The following is a 17,871-nucleotide window of genomic DNA, read 5'->3' on the forward strand; positions in this document are numbered from 1 at the left end:
CGATCCCCTCGACTGGCTGCCTACCCGCATACCTACCCCCTCAGACTTCAGTGGAGACCCTTTCCGTATATCCTGTGCCTCAGTCTCCCCAAGACCCATGAAACTAGCTTTCTGCGACCTATTAATGGGCCCAGGCAATATGAAAAAGGGAATTAAACAAAGGAAGGGGGAGACTGAATAATGTACTTAGTGAAAGTGAAAGTGTAGCTGCTCAGTTGTGTCCGACTCTTTGTGACCCCATGAACTGTAGCTCGCCAGACTCCTCTGTCCATGGAATTCCCTAGGCAAGAATACTGGAGTGGATTGCCATTTCCTTCTCCAAGCGATATCTGGGTCTCCTGCATTGTAGGTGGATTCTTTACGATCTGATTTTCTTGGAGTTTAAAGGGCAGGTAGTTAGAAAGAAGTTAAGGTCTTCTTCCCCTGATGTTTTGGAGCATGAGTCTCTCTCAGTCAGCTCAGAGTGAGTGGGGAGCCCCCTTTTCTAGCTTTATGTCCTTTGTGATAGGTAATGGATAGGCAGTGGGTTGATTTTTGTTCCCATTACTCCTGTGAAATCCAGCAAGTAGTCAGGAATCTCCCAAGGTTAAGTTTTAATTCTTGGGTATTGGATAGTCTAAACTTCTAAAGAAAACAAAATTATTGTTATTATTATTATTATTATTATTTTGTCTTAGAATACGCAGGCTATTTTGTCTTTGTGTGCAGGAAAGAATTATTTTTATTCCTGTTCAATTTTTATTCCAGATCAATATACTTTAGGGGGATGAAGGAATAGGAAAGTACATGCTCTTTTCTGCTTCTTTCTTTGCAAATACCAAGGCAATCTGTGAGATAACAGTTTCAACAAAGACTTTTGTTGGTCAACAAAAGGGAAGAAGAGGGCTACTAATCCAGTGACATCATTTCTAATCTTGTCAGTGAACCTAAATATCTTAATTATTTAATTAGTATTTTTTGGATTGCTAATGAAGTTGAACACATTCTCATACATTTTTCTGCCCAGTTGTATTTCTTTAGAAATTGCTGTTTGAGTATCTTCCCATTTTCCTATAGGCATCATATTTTCCCTCATGATGTGTAAAAGTCTACATTTTTGATAGTGCATGCCATCATGCAAAGTGAATGTGTCTTCCTCCTTAATGTATAAAAACTACTGTGTCCTTAGAAAATTAGGCCCTGCCAGATAAAGCCCTTCCAATTCTGGTCACGGTTCAGTTCAGTTCAGTCGCTCAGCTGTGTCCGACTCTTTGCGACCCCATGAATCGCAGCATGCCAGGCCTCCCTGTCCATCACCAACACCCAGAGTTCACTCAGACTCATGTCCATCGAGTCCGTGATGCCATCCAGCCATCTCATCCTTGGTCATCTCCTTCTCCTCCTGCCCCCAATCCCTCCCAGCATCAGAGTCTTTTCCAATGAGTCGGCTCTTCGCATGAGGTGGCCGAAGTACTGGAGCTTCAGCTTTAGCATCATTCCTTCCAAAGGAATCCCAGGGTTGATCTCCTTCAGAATGGACTGGTTGGATCTCCTTGCAGTCCAAGGGACTCTCAAGAGTCTTCTCCAACAGCTCAGTTCAAACGCATCAATTATTTGGCGCTCAGCCTTCTTCTCAGTCCAACTCTCACATCCATACATGACCACAGGAAAAACCATAGCCTTGATTAGATGGACCTTAGTCGGCAAAGTAACGTCTCTGCTTTTGAATATACTATCTAGGTTGGACATAACTTTTCTTACAAGCAGTAAGCGTCTTTGAATTTCATGGCTGCAGTCACCATCTGCAGTGATTTTGGAGCCCCAAAAGATGAAGTCTGACACTGTTTCCACTGGTTCTCCATCTATTTCCCATGAAGTGATGGGAACAGATGCCATGATCTTCGTTTTCTGAATGTTGAGCTTTAGGCCAACTTTATCGCTCTCCTCTTTCACTTTCATCAAGAGGCTTTTTAGTTCCTCTTCACTTTCTGCCATAAGGGTGGTGTCATCTGCATATCTGAGGTGATTGATATTTCTCCCGGCAATCTTGATTTCAGCTTGTGCTTCTTCCAGCCCAGCGTTTCTCATGATGTACTCTGCATATAAGTTAAATATGCAGGGCGACAATATACAGACTTGACGAACTCCTTTTCCTATTTGGAACCAGTCTATTGTTCCATGTCCAATTCTAACTGTTGCTTCCTGACCTGCATACAGATTTCTCAAGAGGCAGGTTAGGTGGTCTGGTATTCCCACCTCTTTCAGAATTTTCCACAGTTTATTGTGATCCACACAGTCAAAGGCTTTGGCATAGTTAATAAAGCAGAAATAGATGTTTTTCTGGAACTCTCTTGCTTTTTCCATGATCCAGTGGATGTTGGCAATTTGATTTCTGGTTCCTCTGCCTTTTCTAAAACCAGCTTGAACATCAGGAAGTTCACGGTTCACGTATTGCTGGAGCCTGGCTTGGAGAATTTTGAGCATTACTTTACTAGCATGTGAGATGAGTGCAATTGTGCGGTAGTTTGAGCATTCTTTGGCATTGCCTTTCTTTGGGATTGGAATGAAAACGGACCTTTTCTAGTCCTGTGGCCAATGCTGAGTTTTCCAAATCTGCTGGCATATTGAGTGCAGCACTTTCACAGCATCATCTTTCAGGATTTGAAACAGCTCACCTGGAATTCCATCACCTCTATGATCTTTGTTTGTAGTGATGCTTTCTAAGGCCCACTTCACATTCCAAGATGTCTGGCTCTAGATTAGTGATCACATCATCATGATTATCTGGGTCATGCAGATCTTTTTTGTACAGTTCTTACGTGTATTCTTGCCACCTCTTCTTAATATCTTCTGCTTCTCTTAGGTCCAGACCATTTCTGTCCTTTATCAAGCCCATCTTTGCATGAAATATTCCCTTGGTATCTCTAATTTTCTTGAAGAGATCTCTAGTCTTTCCCATTCTGTTGTTTTCCTCTATTTCTTTGCATTGATCACTGAAGAAGGCTTTCTTATCTCTTCTTGCTATTCTCTGGAACTCTGCATTCAGATGCTTATATCTTTCCTTTTCTCCTTTGCTTTTCACCTCTCTTCTTTTCACAGCTATTTGTAAGGCCTCCCGAGACAGCCATTTTGCTTTTTTGCATTTCTTTTCCATGGGGATGGTCTTGATCCCTGTCTCCTGTACAATGTCACGAACCTCATTCCATAGTTCATCAGGCATTCTATCTATCAGATCTAGGCCCTTAAATCTATTTCTCACTTCCACTGTATAATCATAAGGGATTTGATTTAGGTAATACCTGAATGGTCTAGCAGTTTTCCATATTTTCTTCAATTTGAGTCTGAATCTGGTAATAAACAGTTCATGATCTGAGCCACAGTCAGCTCCTGGTCTCATTTTTGTTGACTGTATAGAGCTTCTCCATCTTTGGCTGCAAAGAATATAATCAATCTGATTTCGGTGTTGATCATCTGGTGATGTGCCGGGCGCCAGCGTGAGGAATTCCGCCCATGGCAAAGGTCATGAGGAACGAGGCTTGTCATACGCAAAGGCGTGATCAAGCCTCAGGAAACCCCCTGTTCCCGAGCATCTAACCCCAAAGCCAGAGTCTGTTTTATGCTCTCACCTACACCTCTGACTTTACGGGGGGCTCTCTTCCATAACCGTTTCTCTCGGAGAAGGAGTAAACGTGCAGCTCCAAGGCGATAAAAATTCTTGGGCGTGACAAGAGTGTTTCAGCTTACGGACTCCTCTGAAGGTTATCTAGCCCACCTGTATAGGTTTGTCCGGCCACATGTGATTGCTTACAGCCTCCCAACCTGAGAGGCACGAGATGTTTTAGACTTACTAAAGGCAAATTCTTTTGGGGAGTTAGAAATTATTAGTATAGTTGGTTAGGAATTATATTGGTGAAGGGTCTCTTCATTTGTTGTGTCAATAATTGCTGCTAATTCCCTGCTCTGGGTGGGACAAGGATGTCTCAGGTCAAACCTCTCTGCTGACAGACTAGCTTGTGTGATAGGATTATCCTTACTGCTGCCACTAGGCACATGATTGTTTACTACCTCTCAACCATAAAAAGCACAGAGAGTTTTGGAGTATTTTGAGAGTCTTAATTAGCATAGGACTTTTTCTTCTTGTTGAGTCAATGATCGCCGCCAGGCCTCCATATCCTTGGACACCTGGGAATATATTAATCAATGTATTTGGAATATAGCAAAGGAAATATAGTAGTTTTTGATGTTAGCAATACTAGACTTTTTGAGTTAATGGATTTTCTCTTTTGTAATAGATCACTGTACTTTGTTATAAATCACTGTGTCCTTGCTATGTAAGAATGTAACTTTATCATATCTTAAGACTAAATAGATCTTAAGGGGAGCATTGGTGAAAGGATTTTCATTTGTTGGGCTGATGTTTGCTGCTAAATCTCCATATTCCCTACTCTTATAATGAATATAACTAACATATAGGAGAAATAAGTATTAACTTTTAAGCATATAGGAGAAATAAGTGTTAACCTTTAAGACTAATCATGTTAACCTTGGGTTAAATAAATTCCTCTCTTGATTGTAACTCACTACACCCTCACCCTATAGGAATGCAATTTTATTTGGAGGGTGGTACCTGGTTTAAGAAAAAACACCCTTGGAAGAAATAAGTTTTTGGTTATCAGAAAGAAAGGATCATAAAATGTAAGCAGGTCTCACTCATGGCCAGAAGATGATGTAATATCCCTAAGACCTTTTTTTTTATACATTTATGTGAAGCACCTGATTTTGATAAAGGTCAGGACTGCTGACCCCCACGTGACTCTGTATTCATCCCTATGTGTAACAAAAGGTATATAAGCAAACCCCAAAATAAAGAAATCGGATCAGTTTCCGGAAAGACTGATTCCCCCATGTCGCTTCTTTCTTGCTCCCGTTTTTCTGGCTGAATTCCCATCTGGAGCATGGATGCTATTCCACGTAATCCAAGTTATTCAGCCTCCTTTTCTCCACTAATCTTCCTACTACACTATCCATTTCTAATCTCTCTATATCTGTGATTAAATATGTATTTTTCCAAAGACGCCGACTCCGTCCCCCCACCTTCGAATCACCCTGGATCCACCGGGGCTGGACCCCGGCAGTGATGTCCATGTGCAGAGTCTTCTCTTGTGTTGTTGGAGGAGGGTGTTTGCTATGACCAGTGCATTTTCTTGGCAAAACTCTATTAGTCTTTTCCCTGCTTCATTCCGCATTCCAAGGCCAAATTTGCCTGTTACTCCAGGTGTTTCTTGGCTTCCTACTTTTGCATTCCAGTCCCCTATAATGAAAAGGACATCTTTTTTGGGTGTTAGTTCTAAAAGGTCTTGTAGGTCTTCATAAAACCATTCAACATCAGTTTCTTCAGCCTTACTGGTTGGGGCATAGACTTGGATAACTGTGATATTGAATGGTTTGCCTTGAGACGAACAGAGATCATTCTGTCGTTTTGAGATTGCATCCAAGTACTGCATTTTGGACTCTTTTGTTGACCATGATGGCTACTCCATTTCTTCTGAGGGATTCCTGCCCGCAGCAGTAGATATAATGGTCATCTGAGTTAAATTCACCCATTCCAATCCATTTTAGTTCACTGATTCCTAGAATGTCGACATTCACCCTTGCCATCTCTTGTTTGACCACTTCCAATTTACCTTGATTCATGGACCTGACATTCCAGGTTCCTATGCAATATTGCTCTTTACAGCATTGGATCTTGCTTCTATCACCAGTCACATCCACAACTGGGTATTGTTTTTGCTTTGGCTCCATCCCTTCATTCTTTCTGGAGTTATTTCTCCACTGATCTCCAGTAGCATATTGGGCACCTAATGACATGGGGAGTTCCTCTTTCGGCATCCTATCATTTTGCCTTCTCATACTGTTCATGGGGTTTTCAAGGCAAGAATACTGAAGTGGCTTGCCATTCCCATCTCCAGTGGACCACATTCTGTCAGACCTCTCCACCATGACCCGCCCGTCTTGGGTGGCCCCACAGGCATGGCTTGGTTTCATTGAGTTAGACAAGGCTGTGGTCCTAGTGTGATTAGATTGACTAGTTTTCTGTGAGTATGGTTTTAGTGTGCCTGCCCTCTGATGCCCTCTTTCTGCACCTACTATCTTACTTGGGTTTCTCTTACCTTGGGCGTGGGGTATCTCTTCATGGCTGCTCTAGCAAGGCACAGCCACTGCTCCTTACCTTGGATGAGGGGTATCTCCTTATTGCTGCCCTTCCTGACCTTCAACGTGGGATAGCTCCTCTAGGCCCTCCTGTGCCTGCGCAGCCACCGCTCCTCGGGTTGCTCCTCCCAGCTGCCGCCCCTGGCCTCGGGCTTGGGGTGGCTCCTCAGGGTCATGGTAGAATGTATTAATTGCCAGGAATTGGATGGAGAGTCTGTATTGAGTAAGAAGTACAATAACTTATTTATATATTGTTTTACAATTTTGAAAGATTATACAGACTATCATATTTGGAACCAAATGAGGTGTTCTCTGAGTTCTTAAGCCAAAAGGAATGAAGTCTCTTCATATATCTCACAAGAATGTGAGCTGCAACAGATTGTTATTGTTTATATTTCATGAGATGCTAACCTCTTTGGCCCTGGGCCCTGCATGGGACGAGCTGCTAGAACTATACCCCTGGTCAGTGCTGAGTGACCGAGACAATGGAGCCTGTTCTTTGGCTCTGAGGTTCAATTGGAGAGATTCTGGAGTAGGCTGAGATTTAATGTGTCTTAGCTGGAGATGCCACTGCATTTTTAACAATTATTTTTAGTTGCAGTGAAATATAAGTAGCATAAATTTACTGTTAATTGTTTACAAGTTTACAGCTCAGTGGCAGTAAATACACTCACAGGTGGGTGCACCTGTCGCCACTGCCCACCTCCCGAACTCTTCATTCTGCAAAACTGAAACCCTGTACTTTTCACTACTAACTCCTTATTCTCCTGTATTGTTATTCCCTGGCAACCACCATTCTGCTTTCTGTTGCCATGGGTTTAACTACTCTCGGCATCTCATGTAAGTGGACTCATAAGTGTTTGTCTTTTTGTGGCTGGTTTATTTTACTCAGGACATTGGCATTTGGGGCAGAGCAATTCTTGGTTGTGTGCAACTATCCCCTGCATGATATTTGGCTCCTTGTGTGACCCTGGGATACTAGGACCCTGGAACACCTATGGAAACACCACTGCCTTGTGACAGAACTGAAGGATGAGGATGCTTCCTTGTCAGGGGCTTGAAATAAAACCTCCAAACCATCTGAAGTTGATTCTTTTGAAAGCAAATATGTATTTGAGATGTAAATTGCTCCTTATCCCAATCTGTGTAAACAAACCCCAGATGCCATGCTCTCAGACCTGAGAAAGTCAAGCCAAGTTTCATCAAAGGCTCTTGCAAAGTCCAGTTCCTTACTAGGCACTTGTAAACAAGTTTCAATTCTCTGCTCGGAGTGCGTGGTTCACATGGTTCACCTTGGGCTGTTTAGAGTCCTTGACCTCTTGCAGGGAAAGTGGCTACATCATCAGCGCCTCTTCCTCCTCAGCCTCTTCCCCAAACAGCCAGATTCAATAGTTTCAGTTAATGCTCTCCACGTGAACAGTTTATAACCAGTTTATTGGACTTACCAGATGGCGCTAGTGGTAAAGAACCTGCCTGCCAACGCAGGAGACATAAGAGACTCAAGTTCGATCCCTGGGTTGGGAAGATCCCCTGGAGGAGGGCATGGCAAGTCACTCCAGTGTTCTTGCCCGGAGAACCCAGGGACAGAGGAGCCTGGTGGGCTGCAGTCCAAAGGGTTGCAAAGAGTTGGGCATGACTGAAGTGACTTAGCAAACATATACCAGTTTATTAATTGTTTCATTTTCCAATATATATGTATATATATATTACCAAAATATCTTGGATAGCTTTGAGCAAATAGCTTGTCTTAAAGGCCAGAGTGGACATGGACTTGAGACAAACAGCCTTCCTGGTAAAAAAGGGCACCTCCCTTGATTCTGGGCTTTCATGAGTCTCAGCTGAACTTGGGGATCTTATTATCGTCACAAGTTCTCATCAATTAAGTCTTTCTTTTTAAAAAACATGTTTGTATTATAAAAGTAATGTGGCTGTTATTAAAACATAGAAAATAAAATTACGAAGAGAAAGAATAAGGAGAAGGAAAAGTAGATCATGCATACTCCTAGCATCTAAAGTATTTATGGCTCACTTATTGGTGTATTGACTTCTGGTACATTTAATGCATTTGAAAACCACAGTTCCCATTTATTGTAGACCTTTCTTTTCTTATACTTTTATTTATTTTTGGCTGTGTTGGGTCTTTGTTGCTGCGCAGGCTTCTCGTTTCCAAGGCCCATCTTGCACAGGGCCTAGAGCACAGGGTCTAGAGTGTACGGGCTTCAGGAGTTGTGGCTTGTGGATTCTAAAGTGAGGACTCAGCAGTTTGGGCATGTGGGCTCAGTTGCATGTGGGATCCTCCTGGACCAGTAATCCGACTTGGGCTCGAACCAGGGTCTCCTGCATTGGCAGGCAGTTTCTTTACCACAGAACCCTCAGGGAAGCCCCTCTACTTTTCTTTTCAATGGAACTTTGTTGCACTCAGTTGTGCTAAACTGACTGACCACACAGTTATGGAGCTAGAATTGAATTAATCGATCAGACAGTCCATCTCACACATCCTATAACGAAGCTTTGGAGGTAGTTAAGTGTCTTGCTAGTGGTTACACTACCTGTTTTAGCCATGTTTGGTAGTCTTTCAGTTTATGGGTGATAATTACAATGATGCTTGAAAATAAGTTGGAAAATCATAAAATCGGCCTCGTCAGATTATGTTATAAACTGTGTATTCTGTCTGCCAGTCTTCATAGCTCTGACTCTCTGCCTTTGAAGTCTCATTCTAATTCTCCTTTGTTATATCTTATAAAGCATTTGTCCCTACTCACCCTTAACAACTGTTTTCTAAGGTTATCTGATGTTATGCCAACATTGCATATATTATACCTAGAAAAATAAATTGCAAACAGTCCTGCTTAATCACAGTAAAAAAGCAAAGACAAGAAAAAAATCCATAGTATCTGGCTCTAGTAAGTCCATCATCTGTGGTCTTGCATTTCTTCTAAATTCCTATACTGAATTGAAAGAGGTCAATGTTCATCTGTTTATAATAGCCAGGACATCTAGATGATCAGCAGATGAATGGATAAGAAAAGCTGTGGTACATATACACAATGTATAACGGTTCTTTTGACATTCTAACAATTATCTGAAAAGTCTATGTCTGATGCAGCATGAATTAGATGTTATGGGGAACTAAAAATTAATAAAAATGATATAATGATAATGAGATAAGAAATAGCTGCCAGGATGTTTAACATGGTAAGAGGAGTTTAAAATTATAGAGAAATATTAGATGTGATTCTAATCTTTGAGGAAGGAAGGCAAAACTAAAAATACATGATCAAAATAATATGTCTGAGTTAATACAGCCACTATCTACCTGTGATGATGCTTCCTTTTTAAGGAGCTCCTATTAATGTGACTTAACCATGGTGTGGGTCACTATCACATGGTTAAGGTATATCATCCTGAGATTCTCTGATGGTTGTCTGTACATAGAGGCTTTCTGGTTAGATTCTACATTTTTGGAGAGCCTTGAAGGACATGGCACAGACCAGGCATGTGCTGAGCCCTGTGTGTGGGTTCATGCCACTCAGCAGTGGGGTTTTCACTGGAGGAGTTTGAAAAGCCCTGCATTTCAGTGTAACTTTACCTACAGGACTTGCTGGTTGGTGGGAAGAGAAAGGTGATGAGGAGTGATTTGGGGATACAGCCTTAGGTATCAATAAAGGGTTTAGTTCAGTTCAGTTGCTCAGTCATGTCTGGCTCTCTGTGACCCCATGAAATGTAGCACGCCAGGCCTCCCTGTCCATCACCAACTCCTGGAGTCCACCCAAACCCATGTCCATTGAGTTGGTGATGCCATCCAAGCATCTCATCGTCTGTCATCTCCTTCTCTTCCTGCCCTCAATCTTTCCCAGCATCAGGGTCTTTTCCAATGAGTCAGCTCTTCGCATGAGGTGGCCAAAGTATTGGTGTTTCAGCTTCAACATCAGTCCTTCCAAGGAACACCCAGGACTGATCTCCTTTAGGATGGACTGCTTGGATCTCCTTGCAGTCCAAGGGACACTCAAGAGTCTTTTCCAACACCACAGTTCAAAAGCATCAATTCTTTGGCACTTGGCTTTCTTTATAGTCCAACTCTCACATCCATACATGACCACTTGAAAAACCATAGCCTTGACTAGATGGACTTTTGTTGGCAAAGTAATGGCTTTGCTTTTTAATATGCTGTCTAGGTTGGTCATAACTTTCCTTCCAAGGAGTAAGCGTCTTTTAATTTCATGGCTGCAGTCACCATCTGCAGTGATTTTGGAGCCCAGAAAAATAAAGTCTGACACTGTTTCCACTGTTTCCCCATCTATTTGCCATGAAGAGATAGGACCAGATGCCATGATCTTAGTTTTCTGAATGTTGAGCTTTAAGCCAACTTTTTCACCCTCCTCTTTCACTTTCATCAGGAGGCTCTTTAGTTCTTCACTTTCTGCCATAAGGGTGGTGTCATCTGCATTTCTGAGGTTATTGATATTTCTCCCGGCATTCTTGATTCCAGCTTGTGGTTCCTCCAGCCCAGCTTTTCTCATGATGTGCTCTGCATACAAGTTAAATAAGCAGGGTGACAATGTACAGTCTTGACATACTGCTTTTCCTATTTCGAACCAGTCTATTGTACCATGTCCAGTTCTAAGTGTTGCTTCCTGAACTGCATACAGGTTTCTCAAGAGGCAGGTCAGGTGGTCTGCTATTGCTATCTCTTTCAGAATTTTCCACAGTTTATTGTAATCCACACAGTCAAAGGCTTTGGCATAGTCAATAAAGCACAAATTGATGTTTTCTTGGAACTCTCTTGCTTTTTGATAATCCAGCAGATGTTGGCAATTTGATCTCTGGTTCCTCTGCCTTTTCTAAAACCAGCTTGAACATCTGGAAGTTCATGGTACATGTATTGCTGAAGCCTGGCTTGGAGAATTTTAGGCATCACATCACTTAAGCATTACATCTCAGTTCAGTTCAGTTCAGTCACTCAGTCGTGTCCGACCCCATGAATTGCAGCACACCAGGCCTCCCTGTCCATCACTAACTCCCAGAGTTCACTCAGACTCATGTCCACTGAGTCGGTGATGCCATCCAGCCATCTCATCCTCGGTCGTTCCCTTCTCCTCCTGCCCCCAATCCCTCCAAGCATCAGAGTCTTTTCCAATGAGTTAACTCTTCGCATGAGGTGGCCAAAGTATTGCAGTTTCAGCTTTAGCATCATTCCTTCCAAAGAACACCCAGGACTGATCTTTAGAATGGACTGCTTGGATCTCCTTGCAGTCCAAGGGGCTCTCAAGAGTATTCTCCAATATCACAGTTCAAAAGCATCAATTCTTCGGCGCTCAGCTTTCTTCACAGTCCAACTCTCACATCCATAAATGACTACTGGAAAACCATAGCCTTGACTAGACAGACCTTTGTTGGCAAAGTAATGTCTCTACTTTTGAATATGCTATCTAGGTTGGTCATAACTTTCCTTCCAAGGAGTAAGCGTCTTTGCTAGTGTGCAATAAAGTGTAGGTAGAAGGAATTCAGAAGGGTGGGTAGAAGGACATTAGACTCCAATGACAAATTTTGCCTACATCCAATTTTGCCCAGAAGCAGGCCTGGAGGCAGAGAGTTTGCTTCACATCCAGCTGTTTGGAGAAGAGCTACATAGAAAGAAGGGCACGTGTACCATCTCATAGGTCACTGCACTTTGTTTCCTTTGCTGGAATGTTCATCCTGCCTGCATTTTGTCATTCAGGCCTAGGCTCAAGGTAATTTCTCTGAAAGACTTTCCCTGTCCATTCAACCTAAAGTTGTCCCATCCTCCACATCTCTGAAGCGACCACTTTCTGTTGCATTGTTGCTTAGGTGGTCTTTGCCATTAGCTGAAAAGACACAAATTCCTCTATTAACTTACTTATCTCAGTGATCTCCTTTCTTGTTCCTGGTAAGGTTTCCAGTTCCTAGAACACTACCTGGTACTCAAAAAGTGGTGAGTTGAATAAATAAACAAATGAATTACATGCAATCGCAATTAGCTGTAAGGAGACAGTCAAATATTTTGTTGAGTTAAAATTTTGTTATTAAATATTTCTTTAGCACTGGACCATTTGGTTAAGAGCTGGAACTGCTTAAGTATAATTTCTTGTAGGGTAATGAAACTTGAGCTGTTTTTATTATGGTACCTATTACATTACTGCTGGATGACCACAACTTATTGTGGTTAGTAATGAGAATGGGCAACAGCAATATAATGTTGGGAAACAAAAAATGGACCAAGTGTAAGACTCTATCTCAGTTTTCTTAACAGTCAAGTGGCATAATTGGATGACTGATGGTCTCAAGGGGCCTATGTAATTCTGTGAGCTCTTTGTAAGAGGAAACAAGAAAGAACAGAGAGAATATAGTATGTGCATGTAAACATACATGTTAAAACATTTCTTTAGACATTAGGACATCCTTTTAAGCCATTGTGAAGCATGCCAATTGATGAGCTGATTATGGCTCAGTCATTTATAGGAAAAGCTTACAGGGAATATGAGATAGGAGATAATTTCCAACAGCCTCCATTATTGAAAAGACAGCTGTCTAGTCAAACAGGAATTTTCCTTCAATTTAGACCCTCATTGATGACATAAGTTGGCAAATCTAAGCATACTGGGAAATTTGTGGCCAAACTTGAAGATTTCTTTAATCATTTGTTTTAATCAGAACTCATGTTTCTAAGTCAAATAAGACATTGATTCTGCTCTTCTTCCCAGCTGCAGGCCATTGTTTTCCTTCTTATCTGTTTATTTTCTTGGCACAGACACTAGGTTTGGTAAGTGTGCTCACAGAAGAATTTGCAGTAGAAGATAGTGGAAGGCTAATGCTTCATTTGCAGATGCGGTCAGTTTAACCTTCCTTCTCTTTTTTAAAACCACCACAGAATTGAAAGAGACACATGTACCCTAATGTTCATCACAGCACTGTTTATAATAGCCAGGACATGGAAGCAACCTAGATGTCCATCAGCAGATGAATGGATAAGAAAGCTGTGGTACATATACACAATGGAGTATTACTCAGCCATTAAAAAGAATACATTTGAATCAGTTCTGATGAGATGGATGAAACCGGAGCCGATTATACAGAGTGAAGTAAGCCAGAAAGAAAAACACCAATACAGTATACTAACACATATATATGGAATTTAGAAAGATGGCAATGATGACCCTGTATGCAAGACAGCAAAAGAGACACAGATGTGTAGAGTGGACTTTTGGACTCAGAGGGAGAGGGAGAGGGTGGGATGATTTGGGAGAATGGCATTGAAACATGTATACTATCATGTAAGATTCGAATCACCAGTCTATGTCCGATGCAGGATACAGCATGCTTGGGGCTGGTGCACGGAGATGACCCAGAGGGATGTTGTGGGGAGGGAGGTGGGAGGGGGTTCATGTTTAGGATCACATGTACACCCGTGGTGGATTCATGTCAATGTATGGCAAAACCAATACAGTATTGTAAAATAAAGTAAAAATAAAAATTAAAACAAAAAATTAATAATAGGCATGATTTCATGACAATAAAGGGTTTTATTCTTTCAAAAAAAATAAATAAAACCACTACAATGAATAAATAGAGCAATGACAATGCTTAGTCAACAAAGTTGCTGTCAAAACATTTACAGTGGCATCAGTGTGAATTGTGATAGCAGCATGACAAGTTAAGATGGGATATGATGTCTAATTCAGATGGAGGGTCTCTGGACATAGGTAATTATGTTTATTAGATAACAGGTCTTTTCTATTTTCTCTATAACATATACCTTCAATATTTAAGAAAATAAATTTTCACCTTTTTTAGCTTCTCATTGTTAATAAGCATTAAACTATTCTTTTCTAAATACATGGAAACAATTGACTTATACAGTACAAATCCAAGGCAGGAAATTCTGATTAGTTAATTTCATTTATTCCTGCAGTGTTTATTTAAGTAAAGCTGTAAATACCACTGATGGTTTTACAGGGAAACACAGATGTGTTCTATTAAATAATTGCTCAGCAAAATTATTTGGTTGTGAATTAAAACATGATTTTAATGAGATTTTCTTTAAAAATTGTCTTCAAAATATTTGTATGCGTCATTATTAGAAAAGCAACATAGTAGAGTGGAAAAAATTTTTGACTGGTAGTCAGAACATGTGGGTTCAAGTCCTGGCCATGTCCCTCAAAATGGGAACTTCTTATCTGTAAAATTTCCTGATTTGGATTTCTTCCTGCCAAATAAATGTATGGGTTTTAAGATTTATGTTAAAATTGTATTGATTTTTGTAAAACAAATTTGAGGAGATAAGAATGAAGTTGCTCTTAAGATTGCCATTGACTCAGTAGGATTTCCTAATTTTTGCCTCATCTTTTTTACAAGGGGGCACAAACTCCCTATAAGCTGTAGGGAAAAATGTATTTTTTTTCTCACCCAGGTGAGGGATAGAGTTGATTTGTCCAGGTACTGATAGTGAGAAACATCATCCAGCTAAATAGTGCTCTTCTTTTGGCCTCCAACTGAAAGGCAGAAAGAAACGAGCATAAACTAGAAAATCCTGGGATGGGGTTTGGCATTCCCAAACCCTGGTGCCTTCTGGGCTCTGTGATGTGTGGCTTGGGGACTGTGCCAGGAGCATGTTCTGGTACAGCCTTCTTAATGGACTGGTGTGTGTGTATATGTGTTTGTGTATGTGGGTGTGTGTCTGTAGAGGGTGGGTAGAGGGTGGATCAGGAATTCATCTTTGTATGCCTGGCAGGATATATTGGTTTGGGCCTTTTTTCTTGAAGAATTAGCTTCATTAGGTTTTTTAATTACTCCCCCTAAACGGATAAATGAATGACTCTTTTCCAAAGAGTTATCATTTGGTGCCAGTGATCAAGCATTACTCCATCCATGTGACACAGGATGTGGTCTGATATTTAATCTAAGTACAGGCTCCACTTTTTTTCTGGGTAGAGTGAATGGACTTATAAAGCTTCTTTGTTAGAGAATGACTTCTTAGCAAACTGCCTTCTCTTTTACTTAGAAACCAAATTACCAGGATAAAAAGAAAAAAATCCAGACATTATACACTTCTTGGCTTCCCACAGCCAATTTGGTAGAAGGTGATGAATGCGTTTTAGTAGATTAATATTTTTGGAATGTGAGCAGGGTCAGTCCACAGCAGAGTGAGCAGGATAGTCACTCCAGGGACCTAGTCAGGACTGCTGACCTCTCTATAACATTCAGCCTGGAAACAAAGGCTGCACCTCTCAATTGCCCTTCCATATTTCATGTCCTTGGATCTTACCCTATGGAAAGCAGGTGGAGTTGGAATAAGTAGAATGAGCATAACAAGCCAATGTTTTCAGTTATCTATGTTAGCTGTATGCTACCCTTCTATATAATAAAATGTCTAAAGTTAGTAATTGCACTTACCTGGAATTACACATCCCTTAGATGGCAAATAGATGGAGAAACGATGCAAACAGTGACAGACTTTATTTTCTTGGGCTCCAAAATCACTGCAGATGGTGACTGCAGCCATGAAATTAAAAGACGCTAGCTCCTTGGAAGAAAAGCTCTGACAAACCTGCTGCTGTGTCGCTTCAGTCGTGTCCGACTCTGTGCGACCCCATAGATGGCAGCCCACCAGGCTCCCCCTCCCTATGATTCTCTGGGCAAGAACACTGGAGTGGGTTGCCATTGCCTTCTCCAGTGACAAACCTAGGCAGTATATTAAAAAGCAGAGACATTACTTTGCCGACAAAGGTCCGTATAGTCAAAGCTATGTTTTTTCCAGTAGTCATGTATGGATGTGAGAGGTTGGACCATAGAGAAGGCTGAGTGCTGAAGAACTGATGATTTTGAACTGTGGTGCTGAGGAAAACTCTTGAGAGTCCTTGGACTGCAAGGAGATGAAACCAGTCAATATTAAAGGAAATCAATCCTGAATATTCATTGGAAGGACTGATGCTGAAGCTCCAATACTTTGGTCACCTGATGCAAACAGCAGACTCATTGGGAAAGACCCTGATGCTGGGAAAGGTTGACGGCAGGAACAGAAAGGGACAACAGAGGATGAGGTGGTTGGATGGCATTGCTGACTTAATGGATATGAGTTTGAGCAAGCTCTGGTAGATGGTGAAGGATAGGGGAGCGTGGCAGTCCTGGTCCATGGGGTCACAAAGAATTGGACATGAGTGAGTGACTGAAGAAGAATTGCACAGTTGTTGAAGAGATCAGTTCAGTTACTCAGTTGTGTCCTACTCTTTGTGAATCCATGGACTTAGCATGCCAGGCCTCCCTGTCCATCACCAACTTCTGGAGTTTACCCAAACAAATGTTCATTGAGTCAGTGATACCATCCAAGAATCTCATCCTCTGTCATCTCCTTCTCCTCCTGCCCTCAATCTTTCCCAGCATCAGGGTCTTTTCAAATGAGTCAGTTCTTCCCATCAGGTGGCCAAAGTATTGGAGTTTCAGCTTCAACATCAGTCCTTCCAATGAACACCCAAGACTGATCTCCTTTAGGATTAACTGGTTGGATCTCCTTGCAGTCCAAGGGACTCTCAAGAGTCTTCTCCAACACCACAGTTCAAAAGCACTCATCGGCACTCAGCTTTCTTTACAGTCTAACTCTCACATCCATACATGACTAATGGCAAAACCATAGCCTTGACTAGATGGACCTTTGTTGGCAAAGTAATGTCTCTGCTTTAAAAAAAAATTTTTTTTTAATTTAAATTTTTTATTTTAATTGGAGGCTAATTGCTTTACAATATTGTATTGGTTTTGCTGTACATCAACATGAATCCGCCACGAGTGTACACGTGTTCCCAATCCTGAACTCCCCTCCCACTTCCCTCCCCATACCATCCCTCTGGGTCATCCCAGTGCACCAGCCCCAAGCAACTTGTATCCTGCATCGAACCTAGACTGGCGATTCATTTCTTGTATGATATTATACATGTTTCAATGCCATTCTCCCAAATCATCCCACCCTCTTCATCTCCACAGAGTCCAAAAGACTGTTCTCTACATCTGTGTTTCTTTTGCTGTGTCACATACAGGGTTATTGTTACCATCTTTCTAAATTCCATATATATATGCATTAGTATACTGTATTAGTGTTTTTCTTTCTGACTTACTTCACTCTGTGTAATTGGTTCCAGTTTCATCCACATCATTAGCACTGATTCAAATGTACTCTTTTTAATGGCTGAGTAATACTCCATTGTATATATGTACCACATCTTTCTTATCCATTCATCTGCTGATGGAATGTCTCTGCTTTTTAATATGCTATCTAGGTTGGTCATAACTTTTCTTCCAAGGTGTAAGTGTCTTTTAATTTCATGGCTTCAATCACCATCTGCAGTGATTTTTGAGTCCCCCCAAAATAAAGTCTCTCATTGTTTCCACTGTTTCCCCCCCCTATTTTCCATGAAGTGATGGGACCAGATGCCATGATCTTAGTTTTCTGAATGTAGAGCTTTAAGCCAGCTTTTCACTCTCCTCTTTCATCTTCATCAAGAGGCTCTTTAGTTCTTCTTCCCTTTCTGCCATAGGGTGGTGTTATCTGTGTATCTAAGGTTATTGATGTTTCTCCTGGAAATCTTGATTCCAACTTGTGCTTCACCCAGCCCAGCGTTTCTCATGATGTTCTCTGCATATAAGTTAAATAAGCAGGGTGACAGTATACAGCCT

This window comes from Ovis aries, chromosome 8 (genome assembly GCF_016772045.2).
Source record: "Ovis aries strain OAR_USU_Benz2616 breed Rambouillet chromosome 8, ARS-UI_Ramb_v3.0, whole genome shotgun sequence".
Lineage (NCBI taxonomy): Eukaryota > Metazoa > Chordata > Mammalia > Artiodactyla > Bovidae > Ovis > Ovis aries.